Here is a 20,664-nt window from a genome sequence, read left to right as displayed (position 1 = left end):
CACGCATTACCATAGCTCAAACTTTTTCTGAAGATGAAAAGCTATATTGGTTTAACTCAGTGATTGTATATAAATACTGTACTGCATCAGTACAGTTCAAGTGGTGTAATCTTTTTAATTTGAATGCAGCTGCACCAGTAGATGAAGAAAGTCTGGGAAATAAATAAGCAAGGTAGCTGTAACAAATTGTTGTGCCAAGATGGCCATGCCCACACTCAGGGTTTATTTGTGTGAGTCAGTTGGTAGGAAACATTTCCTACCTGGCACAGTTACAGTGGTTAAAACCAACAAAACATTGTCTATGTACCAGGCCATAAGGATGAAATGCTGAAAGTCTCTGCCTGCTTTGTACTCCTATAGCAATGTATAGTATCTATAAATCTGGTTTAGCAGCCTAATTAATCAGAGCTACAGCAATTTGCATCATTGGGTCTGCTCAGCCGGAGTACACAGTAAATTAACCTCCTGGAGCTGGCTGCTGCCCCTGTTTGTGCCGTCTCTATCCTTGTATGACTGCACTGACACAACCCAGCTTTATTCCCAATTTGCTGTGCTGGGAGAAGAGCTGCCATGGTTCTTTGCTCCTCAGACTCCAGCACTTGTCCTCCCTTCTTCCGATGGCTTGTGAGCATTGTCACATCCCAGAAGGTTTCCTTGGACTAATTTGAGCCATAATTGGAAGCTGGGGCTTGGTTTGATTCATCTGGTCTCAGTCCACTGGGTTTGTGCCCCACCAGTGGCATGTTCCCCACCTTCCCTTGCTGTGTGATGGCAGCTCTTCCTTCTCACCCAGGACGCTGATGCCTTCATATGCTGCTGGGAAAACTTGGGTGTAAAGAGCTGGGTTTGGCTGGAGGGTTTTGCTTTGGTTTTGATGGTGTATTTGTGCTTATTTCCCTCCTTGGCTTGTCCTGGCCTGCTGAGTTTGCTACCAACCTTCCTCCTGATCTTATTAAATCTGGTTGTACTTTGCAATGCTCAAAGCCACTGACATGCTATTCTGTGATAAGGAAGACGCTGCTTGCTGTGGATGATCTTGTGACTCAGTGGCAAATGGATGCGTGGTCGTCTGTGAGACAGGATGAGCAAGGACAGAAACACAGCTGTCGCCAGATGAGAGCGCTTCAGCAAAGCTGGCTTTCTGTGCCTCTCCTGAGGATGCCAGCCCTCCTGGAGGACATGAGTATTTAAGACTAGCACAGCAGTAATCTACATCTATTTTTTCAGAAATGAAACAGTACAGAGGGCCTATTTACTTACTGATCTCTGAGAAAAAGGGACAGCAGAGTGGCTGTCTAGGTAGTAATGCTAAAAATTGAGTGTAAGCTGGAAGAGAAATGTTTGGATGCCTTGGACTGAGAAACCCTAAGCATCAAGGATGTGACAATTCAGGATTTGAGGTTTGCTTCTTGTTAATGTAGGTGCCATTTGTAAAATGCAGCTCTGGATCCTGAGCATGCACAACATGTTTAGTTGCTCAGACCTGTGCTTGATTAGAGCCAGCTGACATGGTTAAAGGTACTTCTTCCTCACTGCCAGAGTTTATAACGTGATATTCAGCTGATGGTTCTTAAAATCAGTATTTATACAGTACCACTAAAATGTGAAGTGCTTTCCTGAAAAACAGTCTTGATGCTCTCTCCAGGAGACAACAGTCTGGTGGTATAAAATGTAGATTTTTTTAGTTAGTGGAGTGATCCCCTCTTGTTTGGCTTCAGTGAATTACTTGCACAAGGGCTACAAGTTGAGTAGCGATTTGTAGACTCAAGCTAGACTAAAACTAGACAAAATAAGACAAGAGGACATATGTTACAGGGTTAATGAGAATGAAAGGTAGCGATTACAGTAATATAGTCGGAAAGTCACACTCAATGTATTATCACAGCAGCAGCACTGGTCTTCCTATTTTTAGGTTCAGCCCTTTGTGAGGGATGATTAGCTTTTTGCAAAGGGTGTTTTAAGAGAGAATGAGCAGAAGACTAGTGACAGGATTATGAAAGCAGGTCCAGGCATTAAGCATTGATGACAAAAAGACCATTAACAACAGCCAGAGAAGTGGATGAAGGAAGCAGCCAGTAGAAAGGTTTGGAAAAAAGAAATCCAGTCTTGCAAAAACAAACGAAAACACTTGTTCACAATGAATATATATTTTGGTTATGCTTCTGGACATAAAGTCAAAACCCAAAAATATTTCTTGAGAAGGGGCTCCAGGAAGATTCCAGTCTGAGAGCTGTAACATGAGTTTTGTTTCTATTATTGTTATTGCCCAGCCTCTTCATCATATGCCTGGAATATTCTTGTTAATTTTCCTTTTTCTCTTCCAACAAAAAAGTGAAATTGATGTGTTCCTGAGGAGAAGACAGCAGGGCAGGCCACTTATGATTTTCTTGATGAAGAATCAAAAGCTTCTGGGGAAATAAGAGATTTCCGTGTGTAAATTCTGGATTTTGTGAAAAGGGCATTTTCTGTTGGAATTATTTCCCCGGGAGAACCTTGACCATTTCTAATGGCTGGCAAAGCTTTTTGGCTAGTGCAGAGAGCAACAAGAAATGTCTCCAGAAGTCTGAGCTGCATCAGAGGTAGCTTAGGTTTTGGAATATTTCAGAAGGATTGTGTGATTTCTCTTTTGAGACCTCTGGCTTGTGGGGTCCATCACCTTATTTTATGTCAGAGAGCCCTCCTGTTTATGAGTAGTCACTGAAAGACCATTTCTTCTTACCAGCTCTCCAACAAGCTCTTCTAGCTCCTGTGGAAACATGTCTTTGAATATTCCAGATATGTGCTAAAAGGGAAAGGTGTTTTCCTCATGACCCTATTTCACAGATTTCCTCCATTGTGTGATGATTGTCTTGTTAACTAGTCACTTTGAAATCACTCCTTGCTCAAAAGAAGTTAAAGCAAAATGAACATTGAATTATTTGGTTTTGGTATTCAAAATAAATGGACTGCACTATTGCCAATATTTATAAAAGATACATCAAGACATGAAATACACTTACACCAAATTAAATTTTGAATGTCTCTCTCTTCCTCTGTCCAGCTGACTTGTTATAGACTTTTTATGACACATGTTTTGTGAGGCATTCTGTCTTCCTTTGTGCCTTAGGTTTCATTCATCATAGGGAAACTGTTCTTAGTGGAGCGTGCCAGTTTCATAACTGATTTATTTGAAGCCTCCAGAAGGATCTGGACAGAGTTAATCTTCCATCTCCTCTCCAAATCTGTGCCTTCCCCCATGAAATATATTTACCTCTAATTTATGCAGGGGGTAGTCCTGGAACTCCTGTAACTAAATTAAGAATCAGCTCATTTATTTTTAAGTCACATATGTCACCTTGTAATAAGAAGACTTGTCTGACTGTTTAACAATTCCTAGGCTCAACAGAAGGTAAAATTCATCCCTTCACAGCCTTTGATGACTCAGTGTGCACCCTTCAGCATGAACCACATCTGTCCACCAAACTTACATTTCTGTTGATCTGTACCTTAGCAAACATGCTAAGTGTGACAAAAACAGGTAGGTCATTACTGGCTCTTGACTGAAACAAGCGTTTGCCTTCCTTTGGGATAATGCAGGCGACAGCCCAGGGACCCATTCTTGGAACAAGCACCCTGGGGAGATGGGGTGGATCTGGAGGCTGACTGTCTTTAAGAAGTGCTGCACAGTTTTGAGCAATCCTTTCCACAGCAGGGTAGCATTTAACAGTATCCTCTTCTGTCGCGTAAACTACAGATTAGTGAAAAATCAGAGACAGTAATACAGGCTGAAAACCATTATTTAAATCCTGCCACAAGCAGAATTTTAACATGCATAAAGTATAACACCAGCAACTCCACTAACTTGCAGTGGGATGTCCTTATTCTGGTTGCATATCATTATGTTGGTACTGTATGTGGAGGTACTCAAATACTAAAGAAAGAGTAACTTACATGAGTGTATTAGCCCTATAGGCAGAGAAGGAAAGCACAAAGGAAGAGTGATTCCTCTCCTGTAATGAAAGCAGCAGAAGCTGGGTGCTCTGAGGGGTGCTAGGTTTAAACACACATGGCTCAGTAACACTGCGGCTGTTTCAATGAAACAAGGTCCTCATCCACAGTGCAACTATACAGGAAAGACAGGAGTGTTTGAGGAAACTAATGCTCCCTCCAGTACTCAAAGATGCTGATGTCTAGTTGAACCTCATCATAACTGATTCAAGTTATGTTAATCCGATTAGCTTCATCCTCTCCTACCCTCATTCCTTGACAGTCAAGATCCTCTGGCAAACAGCTCATTCCCATCATACTCATTCCCATCATACTCCTGATGCAGTGGCTACAGCGTAAATGTACCAGGGTGGCACTGAGCAATCCTCACTGCCCGTGTGCAAACAGCATCCTCCTATGCTAGGGAAGCCCTGGAGCAGCTGGGGAGGCTGGTTTTGCAGTAGCTGTAGTTTGATACATCAGCACAAAGAAGATGCACCATGAAGAATTAAGGTTTCATCCTGCATCTTCCCACACAGCATCTTTAAGAAACCTCTGTCTAATTTAGTGAACAGAAAAAAAAAAAAAGCACATAAGGATATTGTTAACACCTGGGCCTGAGCTTCCCATGGTCTAAAGCTAAACTGCCAGCACAATTCTGGCAACAGATTTTTAAACACCTTTGGTGGTGTAAGAAGCAAAAGAACACCGATTGATTTTAAGATCAAAGGCTGGGTTTATAGGGTTGGCAAAAAAAATCCTCTCCTCACTTGTAAGCAGCACAAATAAGCTATGTAAATCTCAGAGAGCTGTGATGGCACCACACACTGATATTGTCCCCAGTGCTTCTCTGGCTAGAGCCTCCCCAATATTTTCCTCCAGTTCAGACCTGCACCACAAATACCAGGTGTCACCTTGGGGAGGATGGGAAGCTCACTGGTCTCTGCTGTATGAGACAAAAGCATGTTACATAATGCTTGTGGTAAAATTAATTTTGCTGGGAGATAAGGGAAATGCCATAAATAGCTGACAGGCTGCTTGAGAGAGCAAGCAAGCGAGCACTCCCGAGTATCCCAAAGCTCATGCTGGCTGTGCCTTTCATCAGTGGACTCACTGAGGAATATCTGCTGTTCTGGGACAGATAACCTTTGCTCCATCAAAATGCTATTATTTTAGCAGTCATTTCTTTAAATGACGGATTAGTTAAACCTCATTTTCTCATGTACTCAGACATGAATCTAGGTGCCGATCCGTGGGTAAAGCAGAACACAACATGCCCCTTCAGCAGACCCCTGTGGTCCCCAGAGGCGGTTCAAACGTGATGGGTACCTTTTCCACTCACCTCCCCAGATGCTCACAAGTTTTTCTCAAAGACCCTGTTCCAGTGTCTCTGCTGTGCTGCGTGCAGGTGAGGGATGTCCCTGATGGTACCACGACATCACAAGCTGCCCAGGGCTGTCAGCCCACACCTCCGGCTTCCCCCGTGCACAGCTGGCAAAGCTCCAGCAGCCCCTGGGACAGTGGTTGCTGCTGGCAGGTGATGTTCCCCATAGAGGAGGTTGAGTAATACTGCAGTGCACATTTGCTCCTGGCACTTGGCAGCTGTCAGCCCACCCTCCAGACCCACAGCAGCCTGTACATGTTACAGAATACTTCTAGGGTATGATACAGCCCAAAGCTAGCAAGGGATTCCTTTTGGTGATCATCTGTTGGTTTTTTGTGGTTTGGTACAACAGCTTCCCGTGGTGCATGACCTTCTAGGTTTGGACACATCTGTAGCCCAGCCACTGCAGGGACCATACGTATCTCTGAGCTAGCTTTGGTTTAGCTCACTTTAGTGCTGCTGGCAAGGAAGCTGCAGTAGCCCAAGGCTCGACATGAAAAGAGTCTGCCAAGGGTTGTTTAATCAGTTGTTTCGGCCAGTTCTGTAGCTCACAGCGAGCTCCATGGACACACTGAGCCGGTTACTGCGAAGCTGGCTGATGTGCACCTCCAAAAACTGTAGCACAGATGTATTCTTTGTGGCTTGTGAACATGGGCTTAGATCCCCCAGTTTCTCACCTGTGTGCTCTTCATTACTAAGGTCAGTGATAGTGATTCTGCCTAAGGGGAGCTGTACAGGACCCACCAGACGCTGTTGTTTTTGAACCAGGAGGACGATGCCTGCAGCTGCCCTTGCAGCCTGTGCCGCACTCCAAGTCAAGCCAGGGAACACAATGGCAGCCCACTAATGCTTGGTCTTCAGGCCAGCCCGAGTGGGGTCTGTGAGCTCCCTGTCCTGTCTCAGAATAGCAGCTAATGTTACGCTGGCAAGTGCCAAGCCAGTTCCTTTCACCCTTAGTTCCCTTTGGCCTGTGTATCGAAACACTTTCTGCTTTTCTTTTTTTTTTTTTTTTCCTTAGCACTGACAACTTTCCCTGGCTAGCTCTTCTATTGGAAATAAATTATGTGTCAGCTTTTGATGGAGACGTGTCAGCTGAAGCCTAAGTGATGAGAATAAGACCCATTTCACTTGCCATGTGTTCTCCAAGTTTGAAGCAAGCCAGGCCTCTGGAGGCAAAAGTCAAGTGCATCACCTCACTCCTCCAGCCTCTTCTTCTCTTTCTCCTGGGTGACAGAGCCACGTGCCTGTGGTCAGTCCCTGCTGGGCACATCCCTAGGGCACAGGGTAGTGAGGGGCTCTGACAGCTCTTCTGAACTCAGGCAGTGTGTTTTGCCCACCTTTTCTCAGAGGTACCTATCAAACTGACCAAGCCCAGAAATCAGGGTGCTGGATGGGGGGAAGAGTGAAAAGATGGAAGCAGAGTTTGCCCTATGGCTCTTGTTGCGGTCTCCTAAATAGTATTGACATACTTCATGGCACTGCATCCTAACACAGAAAAAGGCCATGGTCTCAGCCTTTGCTGAGTCAGAGTCCCTTGACATCTCCATACACCTTTAACCAATGTGGAAGGCAGAGGTGTGATTAAAACGTAAAACCAGGGACACCCCGTTATTCGCAGTAGCAGGTTAAATGCTGCAGAATTCATCCCTGTTACTCTGAGCAGCTCTTTTTCGATACAAATCTCCCCAGAAAGGCTTTGAGGTCATAATCTACCTGAGAGGAAAGAGAGGGAAGGGAGAATGTCCAGGAAGCATCCATGAATTCAAACCACCGTTCTAAACAATAAATATTTTAAAAATAGCCAAAGGTCAAAAACTGCAATAAACCCTGATCAAGGTCAGCATTTACCTGAACATAAACATCTTCTTAATAGAGTCAGAGTTTTTTTGGTTGAGCAAAGCTTAACAGAAAGTTTTCCATGCAAATGCCATTTTGTAAAAAGAAAAGCAGCAGGAAAACCCCTCATCCAGTCCAGGTTTAAAATAATGTGTCAGAGACTCTTATGACCCCTTGAGATAAGAATTTCATCTAGGCTGAGTGACATGACAATGCATACGGTGCTTTAAAATCCAGAGTGAGAAAAGATTTCCTGACTTCAGCACATATATCATGTTTGTGAACGTTGGCTGCTTTGTTTTCATTACACTTGCCTTCCTTGTCAGCACCCCAGCTAAAATAAAGCAATCCCCAGGCAACTTTCACAAACACGCAGTGGGAAGAACGTACATTCATTATGTGGGGTCAAATTCAACACTGTACAACTCCATTTACTTTAATTGAATGTGACTCACACAATATACCCAGTAGGAAGTGCGCATTTGCCTCCATATGTAGGGCTTTGGGAACTTTTTTGAATTAGCTGCAATTATTTGCCCAGCACTAGTCCTTGGCATAGAACACCTGAATGAAGAAGTAAATTTTTTAATAGTAATTCCTCTGATTTATGAAAGAAAATAAACTGCAAACCTCATTCCGTTCCCCACTCGCTCTCCCCGCCAACAACATAAATGTGAAAGCTGCAGCAATGCCCATATACCCCCATGCCTAACCTAAAAATCAAGATTTATTCTTGGTTTTGGCAAATTATTCTTTCAGAATTTTGCACTACCTGAGTAAACACAAAACAAAGGAGCCCCAGAAAAGACTGAGAGATTGTTTCAGATCCTGCCTGTAAACATTTCTTGCTACTTCATTTCCAGTAGTTGCTTGCAGCTGATTAGCACTTTGGAGCAGTTCCCCATATGTAAAAGATTGCCCAGTTCCCTGTTTCTAAGTTGCCTTTACTTTTGCAAAAGTCCAAGGAAGATGAAAATAAATGAAAAGTCAGGCTGATCGTTTCTGAAAGGGCAACCTTCTTTCCTAGTCAATAAATAGATCCTTGAAATCCTCTTCTGACAGCCTTGGAATTGGGCCTTTAGCACTAACGCCAAAGTTGTGATTTAAAGTTGTAGGGTACAATTCTCCCCTCGGTTATAGCGATGCAAATCTTTAATTTCAAGGAAGTCATCAGACTGACTTTGGGAGAGCTTTGCTGGGTTGGCTGTGGAGAAGACGACATCTGGATCTTGTCCCACAGTCTTTTGAAGTATTAGCATTACCCCTTGAATCACAACATTGCATTTTCACATTTATAATTACACCCTTATCATACAGGATTTTGCTCATCTGTGAAGAACCCCCCCAAATGCTTTTTACTCAGTGTGGAAATCTAGAAGCTCAAATCAGCAAGAAACACTGCTTAGTTTCCCTCCATAATCCGTGTCATGCATTTAAAAATGAAGAGGTTATTTTTAATTATAACTGACATTTCTTCTCCTGGTTCTCCCAGAGAAGGCATTCATCTTGCTGAAAAAGTGGTGCCGCTTACAACATCATCACAATGGGAGCTCAGTGGAAGAAGCTGTAAACAGACCTCTAGGGAGCTTCAAAAAGCATCTGTCTGTTAGACTGTGAAGTTTAAAACCAGGGAACTTGATTTTCCCAGCCCTTTTAAGGGTCTCTGTGTAAGAGAGGAAGGAGCTTCTTCCCTGCCCGTACTGCGACCCTCAGGACTGGGCATTACAGGGAGCCCCGCTCTTGGTGGACACCTCTGTGCTGGGGGTGCTGCACCACTCCCAATCTTCTGGGTCCAAATCTGCAGGCTAGGACCTGTTGCAGTGCCATGGCAAGGCAAGCCCTGGTGATGCACCCTGCTCCCATGCCCATGTTTCCGTGAGGAGGAAACACAGGTTCAAACATAAGTTCAAACTCCTGAAACTGGGACCAAGATTTCCCGTTGGCAGGTTTATATGCTATTGCCATATACTGGACACCACTCTTTCTGTCCCCTTATCCTCCCTTACACCTCACCCTACACCAGCCCCTGCTGAGTCAGCAATTGTGGTTCAGAGCCATAAGCACATGGTCAGAAAATGCACTAGGTAAGTGCAGAAAACACACAGTTAAATTAGGAAGTAGCATCAGTTCAGCAGAGTGCGACTCTTTCCTGGGGAAGCAAATATCAGCACAGCAAAGCACTTTCTGAATCAGACAAGCTATTAATAAATACTTTTTTTTTTTTTTAAAGAGCTTTGAAAATAAATTTGAGGATTGGGAAAATTTGCAGCATTGAACAGTCAGCTTCTGCGAAGCCTTCTGTCCTGTTCTCCCTGAGCACTGGCACAACCCTTTCCCTCGCTTTTGCAGTGCCCACTGAACCAGCCTATTTAGAGGCAATTATTAGTGCCAGCTACAGCGGAAGCAACACCACATTTCTGTTTTTCTCTGCAAACAAACATTTAAGCCCTCCTGGCAGGACAATCATGCTGCAGGGGAAAAAATGCCCTTGGTCATCAGATCTGTCAAGATTTAGTAACTATCTGTACCAGGAGCGTAACTTCCCTGGCAGGCAACACAATTGACACGCAATGTCTCTCGGCATTATTTTATTGAGTTCACTCCTATGAGCTACAAAGACCTCTGGGAAGCTTCAGCTCTTTTGACCTAGTATGGAGGAGACGGTCTTGCCTGGATTCCTGTAGAAGAGCCAGAGGATGCTGAGGGCTGGAAAAACTCAAACAGGACAGCAAAGTCAAAGCCCAGCGATGAGTCTCAGCACCTTCAGGCCTTGTAAGATCTCCCCAGCAGCTGGAGAGAGCACTGACTGCTTTTATAAGGACCTGGTCTGGGAGGAACTGTGCCTACTGATGGGTGATACTGGTGGCTTTTTAAAACAAGAAGCTCAGATTTCATACTGTTGAGTGTTAGCATTGTAACAGTTAAGTAAAACACTGCTTGGGCAGTAGAGAGTGTACAGCAACTGAAAATGCAGAAGTCCACACAGCAGCGATGAGATAAATGTAATAAATAGTGTAGCAGAATTGGGGTCAGATATGTAGCTTATGGGCATGGTATCTTATCATTTCAGAAACCCATACACCAGAGCTGAAACATAAATATCCTGTATCCACTACCAAAGTAGGAAACATATTTTCAACTAGTGTGGGATAAAGTCAGGAGTTTTGTGCAAGGGATAAAAATTACGCCGTAATATGGCCAAAGGAAAGGAGAGAGTGTTCCTTCGTGGAGAAATCAATTTTGAGGTTATACCTGTTTTAGCAGTACCCAAGGGAAAAGTAAACAAACAAACTATGTGGCATTATAGAGAGACAAAACCAGAAGGTAAGGCTGGGCAGAATGTTCCCAGAAAATATATGTAGCACATGAAAAGCAGCCAGTCAAATAGAATTTGACTCATGGCCTGGTTAAGGCACAGTTCCCCTTCACAGGTAATACAGGGGCTGCCTTTTTACCAAGTTACAGGCACACTTGTAACCCAACATGAAAAAATGACCAGAGATGGAAATCCAGTGCTGGGGAAAAAAGTGGATTGGGGAAGACTTTTACTTCATTATGAAAGCACAGAAACAAATACACCTGAAGATGCACAGGCAGCAAATTGCAGCATCCAGCAGAATAAACAGCATTCAAGCTATCCAGACCAACTGAATCTATCAGATTATGCTAGAAATCTATTTTTTCTTTCAAGCTGTTGAACGTTTTGTCATTTGTGCATACAGAGCTAGCTGGAACCTGGGATCGGGGGGACGTGGGGGGGGAGAAAAAGAAGGGCGAAAAATGTGCCTGCATATATAAAACTAGCTCAGCTGAACCTCCCCAAATATCCAGTTTGTATCGGATTCAGATAAAAATCCAGGTTAGTCTTCTGTCCTATTTGGACCTGTTCACTCACCATGCATCACAAAAGCACATGTATTTTTATTGATTACCTCCATCCACACCACTATATTCAGTTCTTTTGCTGCATTGTTGCATTGATTTCTTCTGCCCAAATCACACTATTGATTTTCCCTGCTCCTGTTACACGTCTCCTGTGCTTCTCTCAGCCACTCGCTTGATATAATAGGGAAAGTGTAAGATTAAGTGCTCATCTTACAAACACTTATGCATATGAAGAATTTACACACAAGGATAAATCCAAGGCCACCGCTCTGTTGCAGGGTCTATGTATAATGTTATATGTGTGTTTATTTATAGTATACAAGGATTACATGAAAGTATAAAACAAGGATTGTATGCAATCCTTTGCCTTTGTTATTCATCAAGGCAATAGTAAACAGTTCAAGGCTAACACTGAGCTTTCAGCTGTTCTGCCAAAACTATGCTGAAGGGCAGTTTTAGTTAAAGTTATTAACACAGAGATGAAAGTAAGGCTTTTCTGCCAAGAATGGACTAGATTTCCAAACAAGGTCAGTAGTTGCAGCTGTAGACAAATTTTAAGGAAAGGACAGTACCTGATACGCCCTACGCGGAGTGTCTGGATTTTGTCAGATACTCTGCACTGGAGACACTGAGGTTGTTGGGAAGTTCTCTGTGGATGCAAAGCCTTTGGAAATTCTGCTTCAAAACACAATCCATGTATTAGACATAGATGCACATCTTTCACATCTGGTCAGAAACTATCCACACTTTTTCTGTGGGTAATTATATTTCAACCTTTAATTTTTTTTTTTTCTTACCTTGAAATGTATAACTTTAATTGTAAAACTAACAGTTCTTAGTGAAAACCAGAAATTTTATGTGTATCAGCAGTGTTAATTTTTTTCAGATTTTCAGCAAGAAGTTGATATATTCCACAAGAGAAAGAGCATGTGTGTTTTTCAGAGTTGCTGTAATGTTTAATAAAATTACATTTAAAGTAATTGTGTGTGTGTTGTTCCAAGCAGAGACATTTTAATACGAAGAACTGAGCAATTCTGTAACATTTTAAAAATTATAGTCCAAATAGTTTATTGAAATACATCATTGATATGGAGAAAATATGCTCTAAGTTTCTAGATGAGATGGTATTACAAATTGTACATGATAAGATGTTTAGTACCCAGCAATTATTTTGTAAGTAGAAATTATTTCCCTTGAATTATAAACTGTCACTCTACCTCCTTGAACTCCGGGGAAGATGAGGAGTTGCTCTGGAGATTTCTTTGTCAAACAAAATAAGAACCTCTTGCACAACACTCTTTCTTTCAGTCACTCCTGTTTTGAAGCAAGGGAAAAGGCACACATAAAATAATCCTACCAAAGCAAGAACGGACAATTTGAATGTATGGGGAAAACAGTGCTGTCTGATTACTATTACTGTGCAGTTTCACAGGTCCCTTGGATGTTATTTCCTACCAACTTTATAGCTCTTTCATCCAAAACCCCAAGAATTTGTAACAAAATGTTGTAGCCACAAGGGAGAGATTATCCTTTTCATATAAAAACCTCACTGTGACACTATGAAAATGGTACTGCTTAACAATCTTTATGTGATGCTAAACATTTGACAGACCTATCTGTGACCACCTTACGGAGGATTTACTATCCTGGGGACCCAAAGGTAGGAGCTCAGCATCACCTTACGCTGAGTGACCTTTGCAAATTAGTCACAAAACAAGCTTTTCAAAAATGTTTGCACAGAGCTTTTAACCAAGAAATACAGCAGCAATATTGCTCTTAGGAGAAAGAGGAGAAGGTGAACAAGTTGTTACCTTCTTGATTGCAGTATAACTCCTTAGCTGTGCATAACAATTACCTACAACACAATCACCAATATGAGCTAGCAAGAAACAGGCTTCTTGGTGGGACTGGCAAGCTCTGCATAACTCAAAATGCCAGATCAGTTCTTCTCAGGTATTTGGAGGAGCTATATTGTCGCAATCAGAGGATACCTCTGCTCATACAGACGTTATGCTGGCTAAAGCAAAGAAAAAAAAAAATCACATAGGCACTTGGACAAATCTGCAAGCAGAAGCCCCTCTCCCTCATGGGTGTTCCCTGCAGTCCACCTGCCCCATGCAGCAGTCTGGAGCGAGTGCTGCTCCCCTGGATGTGCCCCATGATGCGCTCCTTCACTACCACAACTAGGTGTCTCAACCCAGGGCAGGGACAAGAGGAAAAGGACTTTGCTTCTGGGCCAGGGAGTGGCATTTTGGGGTCTCCTTTCACCACCCAAAGACAGCATGATGGTCAGCAGGCTTCTCTGGAGTAGAAATAAATGTTGGGATCATGCAGATGGTGGTAGAGTCACACAGGTCCTCCATGGGGGTTACTGTTGAGGACCATGACATACCATGATGTGTGGACAAAATTAATCTAAAAATCCCTTTTCCAGGTTGCTTTTATCTCAAGGTGAATTTTCTGCTTGGTGTTTTCCTCGAGTTCCCTTGTATGCTTAAGGTAGCAGGCACAATCCCTAGCTCATGTTCATTATCACAGCACTGTAGCTGGCTATGAACATCCAAGCAGTTTCTCAAAGAAAGTCTGGGATATAAGAAACGTGCAAAGGAAGCTGTATTTTAAGCTGCTTTTTGAAAACAGTCTGAAGGTGGCTTGTTTGTTTCGCTGTTCTAAGCTCTCTTAAAGAGTTTGTAATATCCCGCTGAAGGCACCGACCTGGTTTAGTGGCTGAGGTGGTTTTATTCCCAGTTATAGCTGCATCAGCAAATAAACTGCACTGCAGGAGGATATCGACTGTCTACCTCACATCTGTGTGACCAAACCACAGCCATTTATTATTCTGTTATTTTCAACCCCCAACTTCTTTAGCCAGCAAGTGATCTCAACCCACTGCTTTCTAGCCTTTAAAATCAATTGATAAATAGCATTTGTTTATCTCCAAGGAATCAATGTACAATTACTTTGAACTGTTTCAAGAAAATAGGATTTTTTGAGATATTATATCCTCCCCTTACTCCCTTCAACAGGCTTGATTTAAAAACCAAAAAGAAAGAAGCAGCATGAGTAGCAATGCAGACTTACAGAAATGTGACTGTTCTGCAGTCAAATTACTTTGTGAAACTGGGATCTTTATTGTTAATCTCAGGTCTTTCTTTCCTTTGGTCCCAGACTCCTCTCTGCACAGGAGAAAGTGGAGCTTCCAGGCTTTAGGGTGTGCTTTAAATCTTAGGATGTATATAGTATGGTATTTACTGTGAATTACCTGTGAAAAAATTCAGAAGAAGAAATGAATCAGACAAAGCAAGAAGTTTTGAATTTCATGTGCACAAAATCTCAAGCTCAGAGAGACTGGCGTAATGGGTGAATTTACTTGCATCCAGAATGTCTGACAAAGTCTCTCAAGCCATCAGAGTTTTCAAAGGAAAAGTTTATTTGAGGAATAAAGTTTATTTGAGGAATAAAGAACAGCAATCCAGGGTTCATCAGTCAGCCAGTGTGAAACTCTAGAGCTGTGTGTTTAGTGGCTGCAGAAGAAACTAGTAAACATTACCCTAGCAAGGTAGTTGCTTTTGGGTGATAGACCTGGTGTAACTGGAATTTAATTGATTCCATAGGAAAATCCATATACATAGTCCCATGCCTGACTATTGTAAGAAATAACATTTTAAAATCACTTTAGATACGATAGAGTACAATGACATATCGTATTTAAGGAAAAGATATTTTTCTTCGTTTCTTCAGATAGTTTTGCAATTAAGCTACTTTGAGATTACTTGACGTTGATAGAATGGGTTTTACTAGAGAGGTTATGTAGTGTGTCATTGCAGCACATCTTCCTCTTTGCAAGTCTGACTGAAAGGATGCACAGGAGTTAACTGAGCTGCTTTCTTGAAAGAGTTCCTGTCTAGAATAGAGGAGTTTTCCAGGGACTTCTCTTAAAAACAGTATTTGAGTGTTTCAAAGGAAGAAACAGAATAAAACTGCAACAAATAAAAAGGTAAATTCTGCTTTAGGAGAAACTCATTTAATTTGATTGTTTTAATTCAGGACTCTGTCAAGAATCACAACCCTTTTTCAATACATGACCCAAACCCCTAATTATTTATTTTCCTAATTACCAAGGGAAACAGCCATTAACCCAACAATTCAGTGTAATATAGCGATGGTAAAATCTAGAAAAGTGGTCAATATAAAGAGCAGGAACATAAATGTGGAAGACACTTAACTGCAGAGAATTAGGAAGCTATTAAAGGAGAGGATATATAGAATAAAGGGGAATATGGCTGGGGAGCCATGATTATAATTTTATTAGGCCTGGGAGTTAAATAAAAGTGAAAACCTAAGAGAAAAATCAGAACAATTGAATTTGAAGGGCCACTTTGATCAGATTAACTGAGATGGAAATGGCTCAAGGGATAATACAATATGCGATCCCAGGAGACAGACGGACTTGCAAACAACCTCAGGACTCTCTGTCCTCATGCGGCCAGGACGCAGACTGCTAAAAAGCCCAGGGAGCCTGCACTTGTGGTTTTACCCCTACCAGTTGGAGTGATAGGGTGGGGTATTGCACTTCTGACTGTGATTCTCTCCAGGGAACAGGATTTTTGTAAGGAAGGAAGGCAAGGACAGGCTAAAGCCAAACAGACCAAAAGTGCACAAAACTCTCCCCCAGAGTGGTGAGACTGTCTTGAGGCAAAGACTCAGAAGGGTGATGATTTACCTTATCAGGGCAGATAACATTGGGGAAGCAGCAAGTTCCCCTGAAAATCAGTGGGGTGAGGTGCTGAAAGAAAAATGTTCAGACTGATAGAAAAGGTGCTACAGCAGAGGAACATAAAATAATGTCCCAGATTGCAGGTTTGGGCCCTTGCCTTAGGTCAGTTTGGGGGTATTTTTCCTCCATTTAATACTAAGAGGTAAAAAACCAAGCAATGAGCAGCTCAGAAAGCTTGTTGCATCTGGGAGCACTCAGGCGAAGGACATGGTAAGGCCGTCCATCCCCGCCGGCACTTCCCGCAGCGCGGCTTCCCTTGTGCTCCAGCAACCTCGCTCCATGCCGTCTATGTGACAGGCAGGGAACAACGCTTCCAGCTTCACCTTGTAAGCCTTTCCTGTACAGGCATGCAAAGAGCTCCTTCATTACTCTTCACAGGAAGGAAAATGAAGCAATCCTTCCAAGACTTGAAACGCACCAAGTTTGCATGTACCATTGAGACCTCAGGAGACCGAAGTAAATGATTAAAGGATCTTCAAATGATTTACGACAACAATTGCTGGGATTATTCTGAGAGTGGCAAAGGAGGAAGGTAAAGATGGAATTGATAAAGGCAGTTAAATTTATAAACAGTACAGACATGGTCAAGAAAACTAGGACAAACAAAAAGAAATTCTTTAAAACCATGAGAAATTGCCAGCAACTAATGAGTCTTGGAGACATGACAATGGAAAAATACAGATGAAGCTGATATTGCTCGGAAACATTTTTGTTTCATTGTTCACAATAGAAGCTGAAGGTCATTTTCTAGTGATTGAGATACATTTTCCTTGGGGAGAAAAAAAATGTTAAAAGGCTTCAGAATTATACTGGAACAGATAATTAGACAATAAGAAGTCATACAGGTTGACAAGGCATTGGGCCCAGAAGATTTCCAGGCACAGCAAAAGCGGCTGAGACAGAGACAAGAACTCGCGGGCTGGAGCAGAGGAGAGGATTTGGTTATGGTCTATATGCTATTACAACAAACACACTGGGGACTCAGCTCTGTTGCCAAAACATCCATATCCAAAACACCTGTGTAGGACCAGCACATGTTACAGAGGGCTTCCAGGAGACCTGTGAATCCATATCAGCAGTGGAAACCAAATGGATGCCTTAAGATACTTCATATAGCACTAGATCCTGGTGTTTCTCAGTCAAGCCTTGGGTCTTTTATTCAGAAGGTGGCTGGTTGCTGGAACAACACACTGCGTGAGCAGAGGACAACAGTGTAAATCAGCTCCAGAGGAAACCAATGGAAATCGAAATCAAAGTCCTTTAGTTTAAGTTGGCATTAAGCTATGCAGGTAAGAATTAATTTAGTTTTATTTCCTTTCAAAATGCTAGCTAATAGTCTGGTATTTTAGTCTTTAAATATTCCAATAACAGGATTATTAATTAATTATTGACTCATCCATTGGCAAGACAGACAGACTATAACGTCTAAATGACTGACTTGGAGGAAATATTTGTGAGTTCAATTCTGAATCCAGCGTTTCTCCTTGAGTAGCTTAAGGCAAGCTGTTTGCCCTCTGAAAGACCTCCTAGTTCCTGGTGCAAGAAAATTCCTTCCTTTTCTGATACAGCTGTAACTCTAGCAATATATCTTTAACTGTGCTCATATTAGTTCATCTGGTCTGGTCAGGATGCTTGTTCTGCTCCAAGCCAAATTGCATTTCCTCTCAGTAATGTTAACAGCCATTTCTCTTGTCCTTTTCTTAGACAGATGTAACACATCACTCCTAGGACTAACTCGATGTCAATGGGCAGAGACCAACTGATGGCCTCTGTTCTATCAACATTAGAAAAAGCATAAAAGCCTGTACATGAAGACACAGTTATTCCTAAGCCTATTCTGAAAGAAGTCAGGAAGCCCTGCAAGTCCTGCAGGCTTCTTCTGTCAAGGCAGGATCAGCTTTATACTCTTCTGTTTAATCTCAGAAGAATTATAACAGGCTGATTTGAAACAACTTATGCCATGAGGCTTCCTATTTTATTTCCACCTTCAAATTTATGAAAAGAGTGTCTTTTTGGGTCCTGGATTTCTGGGAGCATCTACTAGCAAATCGCAGATTCTCAAGGATAGCATTCATTCCTATGAGCATTACTGATTATGTTGAGTTGGATGGGTATTCAGCATCCCTGACTAGCTGCCACAGGGATTTTGTTCAACAGGTGAAAAATCACAGGCTTCATTGGAGCTATACCAATTTATACCCCAATCAAGAGAAGTTAGTTGCCCCTGTAAGTTCTTTCTCAGCACATGCCAGAGCACATGCCAAAGCAGGACAAATGCTCTGATGGTGACAATGTCCTTAAGTCCTTATGTGACGAGAAGGCTGCCTCTGAAAACCACATGCTTTCTAAAAATTCAGATCAAGTTGTAGTCTGAGTTTTCCTCTCATGGATCTCAATGTTGCATGCAAGCTCATCTGAAGGTTTTTTTGTCCCAGAAGTCTCACTGCTTTACCAAGCATTGTTCTCCAGGTATGGATACCTGAGCATGGTAGCCAGTTTTCACAAATGCCAATCTCTCTCCATTTGTGTTATCTTTATGGGTGCAAAATGCTTTATGCTGCAAAAATCAAGGCAAATTCATACCTAGAGTTAAATGCAGTGGTCTGATTAATATCTACAGGGAAGTGTGGACCATGTGGCTATAAGACGTGGTCATAAGTGGACACATGATCTAAAGAACTGTAGAACAATCAATAAGCCACCAGTCAAATCTTCTGTGACAAAAATCTTCCAAATAGACCTTTTCTATGCGCTGTGACCACTGCACTGTTGTAACGCGTGTGCTCTCACTTGTCACTTAGTGACAATGGAGGAGGTGTGAAGGAGGAGAGGATGGAATGGCTCCTTCTAAGGAGCCTTGTAAGAAGCAGTTTGGACAAGTTAACTGCATTATGCAGAGGCTCAGGTTAGAGGCTGCTGGTCGGTTAGATCTCAAACACTGCCAGTATTTTGGGTCTGACTGGTACCTCCTTAACATATAGTACCGAGATTAATGCAGACTAAAAAATACCTGGAGTCATGGTATAGAGTAGCCTGACCCATAATCAAACTCTTAAATGTTGAAAACACATTAACAAGGTTTAAATAGCAACAAAGAAGGGATTTATTAATGTTGATTACTTATGCCACAAATACCAGCCAAGGCTAGCAAAACGCCCATGCTTCTCATATAAGAATAATTATCCTTTCTGGAGGAAAGCAGACATTGATTGTTTGCACACTGGGAGGAAAAAACAAGCCAAGCTAAACTTGTCCTACACTGTTACGTCCATTGCACCGAGGCAGTACTTTCTAATTAGTCTATAGCTCAACCCGTAATGATGGATATCTAATTTATTTTATCTCGACATGACAGACCTGGCATAGTAATATCTGGCAATTGGTCACACTTCACTGGGCCTTAACTTAAGCAGTTTGCAGTGAAATACAGGTTTGGATATGTCACTGCCGTTTCCTGTTATTCCTTGTACAAAGGGCTGGTGGAAAAAGCATTAAAATACTACATCACCTATTGCAAAAGGCTGCAGCATCAGCTTATGAATCCTATTTAACACTGCTAAATTACAGAACAGCACCACTACAGCACGTGTTGTTACTGGCTCATATTTTGTAAAACAGAAAACCAAAAGCAAAAATGTTTGCACAGTTAGAACCTGATGTCAGATTCAACAACATTTGCCAACATATGAAGTTAAAGCAGAGCTTTGATAGATCTGATTTGTTTTATCCAATGGGTATCCAACAGTTAAAGAAAAACAAAAGCCTGGTAGGACCCAAGATATTTATAGCAACCACCACTCCATGAAAATGGTGCTGTTTTTTTTTTTTATTGCAGGGAAACATGGTCACAAACAGCAGTGGTCCTGGAGGAGGTGTGTTTGCAGTCATGGGCAGCCGTCCCAAAGGGAAAAGCAGAACATTTCTGGAACCCAGGAGGGAGAGAAGTAAAGGGCTTGGGGCTGCTTTTCCAACCCCAATGGTATGTGGCGAGGGTTGCTACAAGGGGAGCTGGCTGATTCCCAGGACACAGCTCACCCAGAAGTGTTTGTCTTACCACTACAAGTGGATGATGGTGCTGGTATATTTAGTGTATAGGCCCCAGGAGTGCTTCCAAGCTCTTGTCTCTGTGTATGGGCCTTGGATGTTTCTCATTCCCACAGTAGGAAGGGGTACCTGGGTACCTGGCAGAGTGTGCTGCTTTTTTTTCTAATCCATGTGCTGTTCCCATGGGGACAAATCCTTGGGAAGGGGTGACCAGTGCACTGTGCCACCCTGTGACGCCCACCTACTGCTAGTGTAGACACAGCCAGTAAAGACCAACCCTTCCATATCACAGCACAGGGCACCCAGAGGCTGTTGAAACTCAGAGCAAGTTTTACTCAGTACACTCATGGAAGGGATCTGAAATCATGTGTTGCATGTATTTATTTAAATCACCACTAAACTTAACTGGGCGAGAAAGGGATAGAAAGCATTGCCTTTAGGAAATCCCACTTGGAAGCAGTTTTTGTGCTGTGCAAAGACTTGCAGGAGGCCATGGCACCCCAGGCACTGACCGGAGCATGCCTCTGACCCTTGCCTCTCAGTGACTCCTGAACGTGAGCCAGGGACACCTCAGCCAGGGACGTTGGCAGTGCCGCAGCACTTGCTAGAGCAGAGAGCCTTGCGTCCCCTCACAAGGAAGGATAAGTCCACGAGCACAGGCCAGAGCAGTGGGTGGAGGTGTGACGCCTTCGTGCTTAGCACGCAACACAGGAAGGGCAAGGGGCCGGCAGCAAAGCCGTAACACTGACTATGCACAAGGTGCTGGCAAAGC

The sequence above is a fragment of the Nipponia nippon genome, unplaced genomic scaffold, assembly GCF_047370975.1.
Source record: "Nipponia nippon isolate SJK-2023a ecotype South Korea unplaced genomic scaffold, ASM4737097v1 scaffold_2, whole genome shotgun sequence".
NCBI lineage: Eukaryota > Metazoa > Chordata > Aves > Pelecaniformes > Threskiornithidae > Nipponia > Nipponia nippon.
This window is presented reverse-complemented; position numbering follows the sequence as displayed.